The sequence below is a fragment of the Labrus mixtus genome, chromosome 4, assembly GCF_963584025.1.
Source record: "Labrus mixtus chromosome 4, fLabMix1.1, whole genome shotgun sequence".
Taxonomy (NCBI): domain Eukaryota; kingdom Metazoa; phylum Chordata; class Actinopteri; order Labriformes; family Labridae; genus Labrus; species Labrus mixtus.
In genome coordinates, this window is record NC_083615.1 from 19,434,555 (window position 1) to 19,447,806 (window position 13,252).

Consider the following 13,252-nt stretch of genomic DNA (forward strand, 5'->3'; position numbering starts at 1 on the left):
CCTCGGAGCTGGAGGAAGGGGGACGAAAACTACTTACCCGGACCCCCGATGCTCGTTAATCCGCGACAAAGCGGTCGATATTTGCGCCCGTTGTTGTTAAAGTTCGTTAAATGGGGCCGATGAGCGACGCCAGCTGCGGAGAAAATGTGTTCGGAAAGAGGACTACTTTTTGTGTCGGTGCGGCGAATTTATTTCACTTTGCCTAAGGAACGGCGGTGCTGCGACTCCCATTGCCTAGGGAAAAAACCCGGATGTAAACTCAGTGAAACTCTATGGAGAGAAAGTCGGCACACACACACACACACACACACACACACACACACACACACACACACACACACACACACACACACACACACACACTCACAGCAGAGGAACGGAACAGTTTGTTGTGTTACTCTTTTCTTCTCCGGTTTTACCTCATGGATCCAGAGCCGGCCCGTCCGCCCTCTCTCCGCCGCTGATCAGGCTTCATGTTCGGCTGGTCGTTGCTGGAGCTCCCGCTCTGTTGCACTTTATGGAGGAGGAGGAAGAGGACAGGTGGCAAGGCCTTCTCCTGCCTCAAGCTAGTCTAAAAAAAATCAAAATAAATCACTCAACTACTAGGGGAATTTTTAGTTCGTAAAAAGAAGTATTTAATAGCAGGATAATTGTTATTACAAAGAATAATATAGAAAAAGGAGAAAATATCTAATTATGTAAAAACCTCAAGGCCTATATTATTTTAAGTTACTATTCAGTCTCAGTCTTTTCCATTTTCTGCCATTTTATGTACTTCTTGATGATTTTTGGTTTTCACTTTAAAGACGGAGTAACACAAAATCAGAAATTTGTCTCCAAACATATTTATGTAGAAAAAGTTGCTTTAAACATGTGAATATACTGAGCACTGTGTTTTTCAGAATTATGGATTTAGACCGTTATTATGTTTTTCATCACTTTTAGTATCTTTTTGTTTGGACCAGAGAAGGTAGGCGTTTTTAAGGCACCCCCACGTGGCCGTTTTGGACGCCCCTCGATTGTCAGATATGAGACCAGTTATCAGGTCAAACCAACAGGTGTTGCAGCAATGGAAGCAGGCAAGAGAACTGGTTCAGATAGAAGTGATTGTACCCGACCTAAAAAGCCTCTGCATGTTTCTAATAAGCTCCACGAGCAGAAACGTGCTCAAACTAGGATCAATATTGAAGATGCTTTTGAAAAATGGAGAGAGGTTAGAACACAGAAAGGTTTACAGACCGATGCAGAGCTGGCGAAACACTGTGTTCACCACATGGCAACCTGTGTGAGATTAAAAATGATTAAATATCAGAGTAAAGTGTGTTGAAGTTTTCTGCCAAAAGCCTGCCATGAATAAATTAGATTAATTTGAGAAGAACATAACAGGGACAGGTTTCTATGATCGGTGGCGTCAGTTCTCTCCTGCAGCAGAGTTTTATATTCGTTGTGTTCACGTTGGGATGGAGATGGTGTGTCCTTCAGAGAGACTGACTCAGCTAATGAAATAATTCTAAGAAACACTTTGACCCGATGGAGTTCACTGAGTGAATGAAATGCCTTTATTGAAAGTCAACAACGGAAACATGCCAGGAGCAGGGAGAGGGATCCATGTTTGGTGTTTTAAAACTTTTAAACAGTGGGTGTAGAGAGATGCCTTCAAACACACACACAAACACACACACAGACACACACAGACACACACACACACAGACACACACACACACACACACACACACACACACACACACACACACACAATCACATTCAAAATGACTTAAAATTGCATTATTTACTCATTAATATCAAAATATACAAAAAGCCTTAACCACCTCCAACGACAGAGAGGGTCCCTGGTCTCTGGCACTTTTATTTTGGGGGTCAGGAGCACAGTCTGTAAATATAAATGTTTGAAGCCTGAGTCCCCCATCTGTTCCTGCTGGAGTCCCATCGATGGCGGTCTCCATGTTGGAAATGCTGTCTCAGTCTAACTTTCAGTCAACCTAACGACAGGCTGAGAGCTGGAGCTGAGGCGGGTTTTAAGACTCCAGACAAACCATTACACCGCGCCCACCTGTCAATCAGGTCAGCTACACGCCTTATTGTGAATAACTTTTATCCTTCATCACATCAAAACTGAAGAGTCATCAAAACATTCACCCCCGTACAGTGTGTGCCGATTGAGACATGAGCTAATCAGACCTATTTGTTTTTTTGAACCAGGCTGTAAACATGTTAATCTCTGCTGTAAAAACAGGCTTTTTAGAATGGGTGTGTATGTGACTTCCTGTGCTTCAGCAGCCAGCCTCTAGTGGACACTCGAGGAACTGCATGATTTTACACTTCAGCAGCAGAGATTGTGTTTATTGCTTTAAAGCAACATTTTGGAGGAATTAAGTTCAGTGTGCTCCGGTGCCCAAACCTTTCGGAGTCTTTCTTCCATTCTTCACCAGATCGTCTGCTCACCCACAGAGGTAGTCGGAGTCGGCCCTTTTGGATAGAGACGTTTGTTTGCTATTTTTTTGAAGACTTTTTCTAAGTGTAACACAACCTGTCCTGCTGGATGAGTTAGCCGTACTGCTTCTTTTTATTACAATAAATCCCCTTAAAACCAGGTACCCCCAACACACACGCACATCGGGGGTGTGGGGTACAAATAAAGAATAACTGATCTGAACCCTGCAGTTGAGGACACATACATCATCCATCTGTTAATGCTAAAACGTCAAGACGAGCTTAAATGTTGCAGAAAGGGACGCCACGATTTTTCCCATTCGTGTTCCCATTTTGAATTTGAGTCAATTTGTTTTGAAGTGTCCCGTGTGTGTCCTGCTGAGTGTGAAGTATCGCTGATCCGTCTTGACATTCCTTGTATGTCTATTGTTACCTGTTCAGTGACTACAGCCCAAAGTTAACCCTAAGGGAAGAAAAACTGTATTGATCCCCCATTGGGAGACATTTGGTTGATACAGCTAAAACAAGAGGAAAATAATCAGATAAAAAAACAGGCAAAAAGTTCAAAACAAAGATATTTACAGTGAGTGAATATAAAAAGAAAGAGCTGGTAGTAATACAATAAAATAATATGAGGAATATACACTATGTACACTTTCACTTGAGGTAGGACAGAGAACATCCATCCATACATTTTCTATACCGCTTTTCCCGCTCGAGGTCGTGAGGGGGCCAGAGCTGATCCCAGCTGTCATTGGGCGAGAGGCGGGGTTACAGCCTGGACTGTTTGCCAGCCAATCACAGAGCTGACATAAAGAGACAGACAACCAGACACACTCACATTCACACCTACGGACAATTTAGAGTCACCAGTTAACCTAACGAGCATGTCTTTGGACTGTGGGAGGAAGCCGCAGTACACGGAGAGAACCCACACATGCACGGGGAGAACATGCAGACTCCACACAGAGAGACTCCTGTCAGACGGGGATTCAAACCAGGAACCTCCTCGCTGTGAGCAGAGGCGCTGCTTGTCAACGGGCAACTGCTTGGGGCACCAGGCCACTTAGGGCCCCCCCCGAGGGCTAACCACAGCAGAAGCTCAAAATGTGCACATTTTGCAATGACAGTAGGAAACCCCCAAATGGGGCTCCATCTGACAGCCCTCACTCTCATTGCCCTGCTTAGCATCTCATGTATTTCTCCTGTGAAAACCTAGTTTCTCAATAAAAATCACTTAAGGAAAATTAAGACGAATGATCTGTCTGGGGAGTTCTCCTCTCACCCACCTACTCTACAGAGTCCAGAGCGAGGACAGTCCAGGACTGAGCTGACCCTCCTGACCAGTCTGTTAAGTCTCTTCCTGTCCCTCTCTGAGCTGCCTCCCCCTGAGCAGACCTCTGCATAGAAGAGAGCGGACGCCCCCACAGAGTCATGATGGCTAAATGGGCACATTACAGAAATTTTATGAATGTGCATCGTCCCTGTGACTTTAAACTGTAGAAACTAAATAAATTGATCTGTGAGAGTTTGGTCTCTATTTTATGTTCTGCTGTTTGTAACGCAATGACTGAGAGGAGCCACTAGAGGGAGCTAGAGTCCAGACGAACTGATGATCAGTTTACTTCTGTCATCATATCTCTGAGGTTTAAATCAACGTTCTTGATCTCCTGGGGAGTTTAGTTTATAGTTCTACACAGAGGAGAGAAACATTAAGAAAATAACCTATGGAAGCCCTGAGCAGACATGCAGCAAAACATAGGGACAAGTAATAATAATAATAATACATTTTGTTTGTAACGCACCGTGGCAGAAGAAACCTGTGTACACGCTGTCTCTACTTTGTATTTTACGCATGAAGCAATGCTGATCACATGTGTCCTGTTAAATAAACAAATACAGTAAATAACAATTAATTCTCCTTTAGATTAACATCTTCATCCTCCATGGCGAGTCTGGACCAATCAGCTCGTTGTATCCTGTGGCTGACACCTGTGCGTGATGAACTCGGCGGTGTAACCAGATCAGAGCTCAGTGAGGTAATAACTTTGAGTCTTCATTAGGGACGTGTAACCACGTTAAAGGCCCAGCCCCCTTCTTTAGATCTGTGTGCGTTCATCAGTTTATGCAGCTTCTTCTCTGATCTCACATGAAATCTAAACACATTAAACCAATCACAGAGCGGCTTTCATGCTGCAGCGAGCGTCCATCTGACAGACTGACAGGAGGCATCACCTGCTGCAGGTGAACCTCCACGCAGAGGGAAGCTTCAAAGTGATGGAGAACGGACTCAAGATCAGTTAATGCTGTTACACACACACACACACACACACACACACACACACACACACACACATGCACACACACTTCACAGGGATATAACTCATTTAGCCGTGCTAGCAGCGCCTGGGTTGCTAATGTCTGTATGACCCTCGTGGTGATTGATGTTGGGTCTCTGTAAACGATATAAAGAAATATAAACTTGCTCTTTTTATAACGTTCGGTGAAATAATTTATGATGTGAATCAATGCTGTATTGTTCTGAATAATTTTTAAGGGCTCTAAAAGAGAGAGACGATATGGTACAACGGTGTTATCCAGCGTTAGTTCTGTGGAGATTAAAGGTCACATATTCTCCTCCTCCTCTTCAGTGTAAATAAGTCTCAGAGCTCCTCAAAACATGTGTGTGAAGTTTCTTGTTCTAAATCCACTCTGATCCTGTATTTAATCATGTCTATAAACCCCTCTATTTCAGCCCTGCTCAGAACAGGCTGTTTCTGTGTCTGTACCTTAAAATGTAAATGAGCTGTGTTTGACCACGCCCCCTCTCTGGAAGGGCTTGGGTGTCTCGGGCTTTGTCGCGCCATGTCCTATTGTTTATGGTGAGAAGGCAGACTCAGAGGGCAGAACAAACACCTAGCTGTGGGAGTGTCACCCACCTGGGGGAGGAGTTACTGCCCTTTGTGATGTCATCAAGGGAAAATCTCCGAACGGCCTGTTGAGCACACATTTTCTGAAAAGAGGAGCAGGAAAAAGACGAGAGGATGGACTTTTCACATCATTGGGGGGTCTGTAGATGGACTAGAGACACATATTAGAGAAACACGGAGAAGTGGATTTTATATGGGACCTTTAGTCGATCATTATTCGGACAGGACAAGGTAAGCAACGAGTAAGTAAGCAAGTACTTCTTTGTCCATAGGGGGTGCCAAAATCTGCACAAAAGGAAGGTTCCTCTCAGGAGCTTTAGCTTTTGAACACCCTGAAGCTGGTCCTGTTTGAAAGCAGGTAAAAAGCAGAACAGTGGAGGCGGATGGGAATGGTGTTCAGGCCTCTGTTTGCAGATGTGGGGCGGAGCTGCAGTGGGAGTGTGCAGGTGCAGAGGCTCCTCTTCCCCTAAACACTGCAACCCCCCTTACATAAAGAGCGTTATGAAACACAGTCAACAATCTGCTTTGATTCATACGTGCCCGGTCGTGAGTCACTTCCAGCGAGGCCTGAAAAAGCAACAGTGGAGCGGCGGTTATGTCATCAGAGGCCGATGTTTGACTGAATCTCACATGCAGGAGGACTCAGGAGTGCTGTGGGCCGATCTCTGGAAGAGTCAGAACTTTGATCGCTCTGCACTTTACAGGAACATCTCATTCTATACTGTTTATATATTCAACAATATCCTACCTCTCCACTTTTGATCATGAGTCAGCATCAAGTCCACATGCTGACTGAGCAAAACATGAAGAAAGACCGAAGATTTACGAAAGCACTCCCTACCGCTCCACCTCCTCGATGCTCCCAGATGAAATTCTGTCATTGAAATAGATGCTCCAAGTTGAAATGGACGAGAATTGCAATGACGCTAGAAATTTTCAGTCGGAAATGAAATCACACACATTCATCACACAAACTAATTTCTGTGACGTACCTCAGGTCCTCCGAGGCGGGAATCGAACTCACGTCTCTTCATCTCCAGGTGGAGTCCTTCACCGCTGAGCCATCTTCAGTGCTGAGAAACAGGAAGAACCAGAGAGAGAGAAGATCAGACTGAAGCTGCACAAACTTTAAACCAATCAGAGCTCTCAGATTTAAACTGGTCTAAACCATAGGGACACCTGTTCTCTGCTAACCTGGTTTAACTCTCACCTGTTCAGGTAATCCTGACACTCTGTGACATCATCAGAGTCCTCACAGCTCAGTCTGTAAGGAGCTAGTCTGAAGGTCTGAGGGTTCAAGTCTGACTCAGATCAGGTGAGTTTTACCTGCAGGTAAACCTCAGGGAGTTTTACAGCTGGGACGCTGAAAACAGGTTTGATTGTTTATTTTAGAAACATTATAAATAAATCTTTCTGATGTCATCAGGAAGGACAGAAGAACCGGAGCAGACCATCTGAAACATGATCCTAATGAGCGTCTTTTTCAAACGAGTCAGGAAACAGTTTGTTGATTTCAGGGACAAAAGTGCGACAAACATGATGATGTTCTTCAAAGTTGTTGTTCAGCAGAGGTTAAATCCTGTCTATGTGGAGACATAAACACGAACTGAAATGAGCTGAACTTTGTGATGTCATCATGAAGATTCCGAGACTCTGTATTTCATTAGTGAGGGGCAGGAATCTTACAGTGAACTAGTCTAAGCAGTGGACTCGTGTGTAGAAGGTCTTAGGATCACGACCGGCTCAGGACTTTATGTCGATGATTCTCCGCTCTCTGATTCCTCCAAGGAGGACATACTGGCTGCTGTATTGTTGTCAGAGAAGCCAGCACTTCAACATAGCATGTTTCCTTAATGATCATATAGAAAGCTCACTTTATCATTTCACTCACTACACATCTCACTGATTGGACCTTTAAGTTAAATGGTGAGGGGTCTCATGTTGGTTTTCACTTGTGGCCTCATAAATACTCAAACCGACCTGAGATGACGGGTGAACAGACAGCAACTTTGCTTCCTTGAATGTGTTTCTGTTGTTTCTCTTTGAAGTAACTACGACGGAGGATTAGGGCCACATTAAAACTTTTTTTTTTTTTAATTTCGAGATTAAATTTACTCGTAAATTTACAAGATTAAAGTCGAGAATAATCTCGTAAATTTAGGAGTTCGAGACCAGCCTTCGCAAAATGATGAAAGTACAACTCTTAAAGTCTTTTCCTCTGCAGACAACTTCCTCCAAGTCAGTGTGGTTTTCTTCGGCAAAGCCACAGTTTCTTGGTATCTTTTCAGGGTGCTGATATTTTATGACAATGTGAAGATGATGATGTGCTAAAAGCATGTGTAGTTTCATATCTGCAAAAGTAAAGCCCCAACACAACTATTTGTGTCTGTTATCGGTCTGCCTTGTTAAAGTGTCTCATGTTCAGAGACAGTTTGTGTCCTGTTCATCATTTTACAGATAAACAAGGTCTTGCAAGTTGAAGTGAAAACTTCTCTTGAACTAAATGTTTTTACCGACTACACAAGGAAGTAGTCTATTTCCTTATTAGTGAAACCTTTAGGACAAGATGCTCCATGTTTGTCATTTGAGAACAGGATGCTGCTGCTCTTCTGATATAGACTAAAATAATGACTTTATTCTTTTATTCTTTAAAGACTTTAAGAGTTCTACTTTCATCATTTTCGTGCAGGCTGGTCTCAAACTCGTTAATTTACGAGATTAAACTCGTAAATTTACGAGTTTAATCTACGACTTTATTCTTGTAAATTTACGACTTTAATCTCATAAATTTACGACTTTAATCTCATAAATTTACGACTTTAATTTAGAAATGTATTATTATAATTTTTTTTAATGTGGCCCTAATCCTCCGTCGTAAGTAACGGATCAAAAAAACCTCCAGAAGAAAACGCTGAGCGTTTTCTTAACTTGCAGTTTAATCGTGTTGATGCTTTCTGTGCACGTTCTCTGCAGGTCAGTCACTGAAGATCTGACCGAAGTGCATTATGAGCCTGATGTTTTACTGGAACAGTAATGAGATTACAGTAACCTCCAGGCCGATTATTAGAGCCACTAACCAGCAGCAGAGAGGCCATCAGCTGAAAACAGGCCGGCTGATGTGATTACGGAGCACGAGGACGAGCCGTGCATGGAGGACATGTTTGATGTGGTCTTTATGATTCATTGATCTGACCCCTCGCTTTGTTCCTACCAGAGACCGAAATATGAGACAGAAAGACTTCAAGTCACAACAGCACGGCGTGCTAACTGATGTAAGAACAAGTCCTGTGTTCAGAATCGTACAACAGTTAAAGGGCTGAAGAGAGCATTGAGAAACTACGGAGGCCCTGAAGGTCAAATGCAAAATCTTAATGATACTGATAATGACTTCATTTCGGATGGTTTTGATTCTATTTAGAACTCTTCAGAACAGCTGTTGATTATATATTAACTTTAATTATATTTAAAAAGTGCTCTTCCTTTGGTCACTTCCTGTCAGCACCTATGGTTACTTCCTGTCAGTACCTCTGGTCACTTCCTGTCAGCACCTATGGTCACTTCCTGTCAGCACCTATGGTCACTTCCTGTCAGCACCTCTGGTCACTTCCTGTCAGCACCTCTAACCCTTTTTCAAAAAACCTTCAACTGCTGCTGTTACACAGAGGTTGTGTCCACCTCCCATCAACCTGCTCCAAACTTTTTGTACTTACAGTGAGAAACAGGACTACAGTTCCCAGAATGCTTTTCAACATTCTGAGATCGGGGAATGACTTGCAGGAAGGTGACACAGGTCGGACTTGAACGAATGGAGATAAAGTTTTATCACAGCTGTTTCAGGTTAAACTACCGGAGCAATGTGTAACCACATTTAGCTCAGGCATGTGGACGTTAACCTGTCAGAAGGTCTGAAGGCTGCTGTTGTTAGCAATACTAACGTTAGCCACGCTCTATAAAACTTTCTGACATCGTTTACTGACGGCCAAATTCAACCCACAATGCACTGCTGTTTGGTTCCCTTGCTTGGTTCGGAACGCGTTCTCACCTTTAGGAAACCAAACTCTGGTGCACTGGGAAGTGAACCGAGACCCCGTTTCCAAGCGGACCAGAGTTCAGTTCTTTGGTCCACACGTTTGAGCACCAAAACCAAACAAACTATCAAAGCTCGAAGTGCCAAACAGCTCAGGTGTGAATGCACACTTAGGGCCTGATTTACTAAAGGTTTGCGTGTCTTAAAACTGTGCAAACTTGATACCACCAGCAAAAAAAGTGCTATCTGATCTACTAACAGCGCACAGTGAGGATTGCGTCTTTCATATGAGCAAAACAACACACATTGTCCATTTGGTACGTTTGACTTAATGAATATGCAGTATGGGGCGTTTCTGCCCTAACGTGCAAAATACTGGGAGGAGAAAATGCAAACAAGTTAAGTTAGTACACGCATTGTGATTTACCAAACCTGACAAAAACTGCGGTGATTGTGACGGTGTCTGAATTTAACACCTTTGAAAAGAACATGCTAACCCAGGATACCAGTGTTACACACAACAGGCTGCTGTTATTGAAGTTGGGAGGAGACATAAGCACAACAAAAGAAGTCATACAGATCGCGTTATTCCCCAAGCATGTTAATATGTTTGTGATGACAGCAGGAAACACCATGATTAAAGGGCCCATATTATGCTTTTTCTGGTTTTATATGCTCTTTAGTGTGTTTTCCATGTGTCCTGTGCATGTTTAGGCACATCTATTTGCAAAAATGCAAAGTCTGCATAAATGTGGCTTCTCCTACGTCCTCCCGTTAGCTGTAGCATTAGCTGCATGTAATGCTCGGTTCTAGCCCCCCTCAAATTTTTTTGCTAGTGCGACGTCATTGTCAGTGTGATATCACTGATCTAAGCCCATTGGCTCGTTGTGGCAAGCCCTGCAGCTCATGTTGCACGCCGTTAACTTCTGTAGCACGCACATGATATGCCGTAGCGTGCGGTAGCACAGTAGTGCTAAGGTGCTAATGTTTATGCTACCCTCGGACAGAGCCAGTGGCTGCATTCCCAATATGGTAAAAGGGCGGGACATCTCCGAGAACCGTGCTGAGTGACTGAGCCAACAGGCCGACCAATCAGATCAGACTTGGCACATGTGGGGACTCTGAACGTGGGCACTTCAGAGCCTTAGAGAGAGAGTCAGAAGCGAGCCGGTGCATGGAGCGGCAGTACATGAAAACAGAGACTTTTTTCAAACTTTAGCTATTGTGAACATACTTTAGTAGGTACATAGATTAAATATACAAACCCCAAAAAGGGCATAATATGACCTCTTTAAACTATATTGTTGCCTATTTATAGCCAACAAAACTGAACATTCACAGCCTCTGCATTGTATAAAATTTCAACATTGACGTTTATTTCTTCCTATTTCCCTCTTTTCGCCAACATTATATTTTAAACTGGGGATTTATTTTTTCTCGGGCTGCGCGTCTCTCCCCCAGCTCGTGCCCTCTGGTGGGCTCCTCTCCATAGTGCACGCGTCTCCTCCCTCTACAGCTGCTGCTACGCTTGGATTGGGGGACCTCACCACTGCTTGTACCTCCATCTTCGACACCTCTTGCCAGAGCATTTATGTCCGATCAGACACAGCACTGGCCACCTGTCTTGTGCGCAACAATGACCCGAGTGTCGTGCCTGAGTGCCACAGAGGAGACAGCTCGCACCTCCTACGCAATGTATAACAATTCATCTTCAAAAGATGGAGGGAAGAAAAGAGAGGCCCTGTTTAATGCCGAGATTTTCTTATAAGCCAGATGTTCTTTTTGTAATATTCAGTTTTATCTGCTTTAATTAAAAAATACTGTACGTTTATTTGCCTCTTCCACTGGTACCTATTTTGCGCTTGCAGTCATCCTGCTTTCCGTCCAAACTCATGACTTAAACCAGTAGAACATGCAAAAACCTAACTTGAATAGTACCGCCTCCCCAAGGTTTGCACCTGGTGTCATTCACGCAAATTGTCTTAGTCTTTACTTGGGAGCTTAGTAAATCAGGCCCTGACACTTTAATTTTCTGAAAATTTAAAAATAAAAGGGCAGGAGAAGGAAAGATTTAAATTGCGTTCTCACCAATAAGTAGGGTACTAATTGTGATCTGCCTCATGTAGTGTTATATGTTTAAACCTATCCCGTCTGTTTCATGTTTAATGCATCTCAAAGTTATAAAACAAAAGACTTATCTAAGTATTTGAGTTTTTAAGAGTCTATGAGAGCGCTTTGAGCTGCTGTTGGGTTGGAGAGGAGCCGAGCTGTGAACACGTTTTCTCTGGAGACAGAAAAGGTTAAAAGCATTTCAGGCTGAGCCGACGCATCAGTAACATTCACTTCAGCCCCGAGCTGAGAGTTTGGCCTCCGCAGTGTTAGATAACAGCAGCTCTACTATCACAAGGACTCTGATACACAGGCTGCAGGTGAGGCAGGAGCAGCCCGAAGGATCGACGGCCTGAAAGAAACTGATGTCACGAGGGCGAGGAGAAGGGTCGGATCACCGGCGTTATAAAGAAACACACAAACATTTGATCACTAAGGTTTAATTGATATTTCCAAGAATTTAGTCTCAGAGACTCCTGCCTTCATCCCACCCCATCCTAAGTGACTAATATTTCCAGACTGTTTATAGAAAACCTCTGTGACATCACTGTTGGTTTGGAATGTTTGAAAGCTTCTTGTTGGGCATTTTGGGGGTTGCCATCTTGGTTTTGTGAAGAGGATTGAGGAGTGGGGGGTTAGGAATAAACAGTATCCTCTGGTGTTGAAAATATGAAGACTGCAGTTCCTTTAGTGTCCATTTGAAGCTTTCTGCAAAAGTGAGTCAATCCCCATTAGGTCCCATATTAAATTTTCCTTTTTTTTGCTACATGCAAAAAAAAAGCATGTTATCGAAGGTTAAAAACTCATCCTTATTGGTTAAATTAAGACCAAGAGGTATTCACTCATTTGCATATTTGGGGGCGTGGCTAAGGTGACTGACAGGTGGGTGTGTTGTAGCTGTTAGGAGGCTTAACGCCCACCTCGGCTCCACCTATTTGTCTGTTAGCTAGAGTCTACTTTCTTGCAGGAAGTCCAACACCGTTGGCTTCCTCCTCAGTAACCAATTGGTGACATCACTGAGAATATGTCCATGTTTTATACAGTCAATGGTTGTGGTAAAATGCTAAGCTAGCCTGGCTAGATTGTCCCAACCTTGCTCTCTTTCTTGTTTTTGTCAACACAACTCCTGTTTTAAAAAGCTTCACGCACTATAATCTCCTCCTGGTGTCTACCCTTCTTTGAATTTGTTTAAATTACATCTTTGCATGGACCGGTTTGAAGTTTGAGTTACGTCAGCTGTCTGTTCCTGCAGGGGGCGCTGGAGTCCCATCAATGGCGGGCTCCATGCTGGAAATGCTGTATCAGTCTAACTTTCAGTCAACCTAACGACAGACTGAGAGCTGGAGCTGAGGCGGGTTTTAGGATTCCTGACAAACCGTTAAACCGCGCCCACCTGTCAATCAGGTCAGCTACACGCCTAATTGTGAATAACTTTTATCCTTCATCACATCAAAACTGATGAGTCATCAAAACATTCACCCCCCGTACAGTGTGTGTCGATCGAGCTAATCAGACCTATTTGTTTTTTGAACCAGGCTGTAAACATGTTAATCTCTGCTGTAAAAACAGGCTTTTTAGAATGGGTGTGTATGTGACTTCCTGTGCTTCTGCAGCCAGCCTCTAGTGGACACTCAAGGAACTGCAGGATTTTAGACTTCAGCATTGGCTTCATGTTTCAACTCTGGAGTTTGCAGCTTGGATGTGACAGCTGTTTGTGGTTAAAAACCAAAAGGTC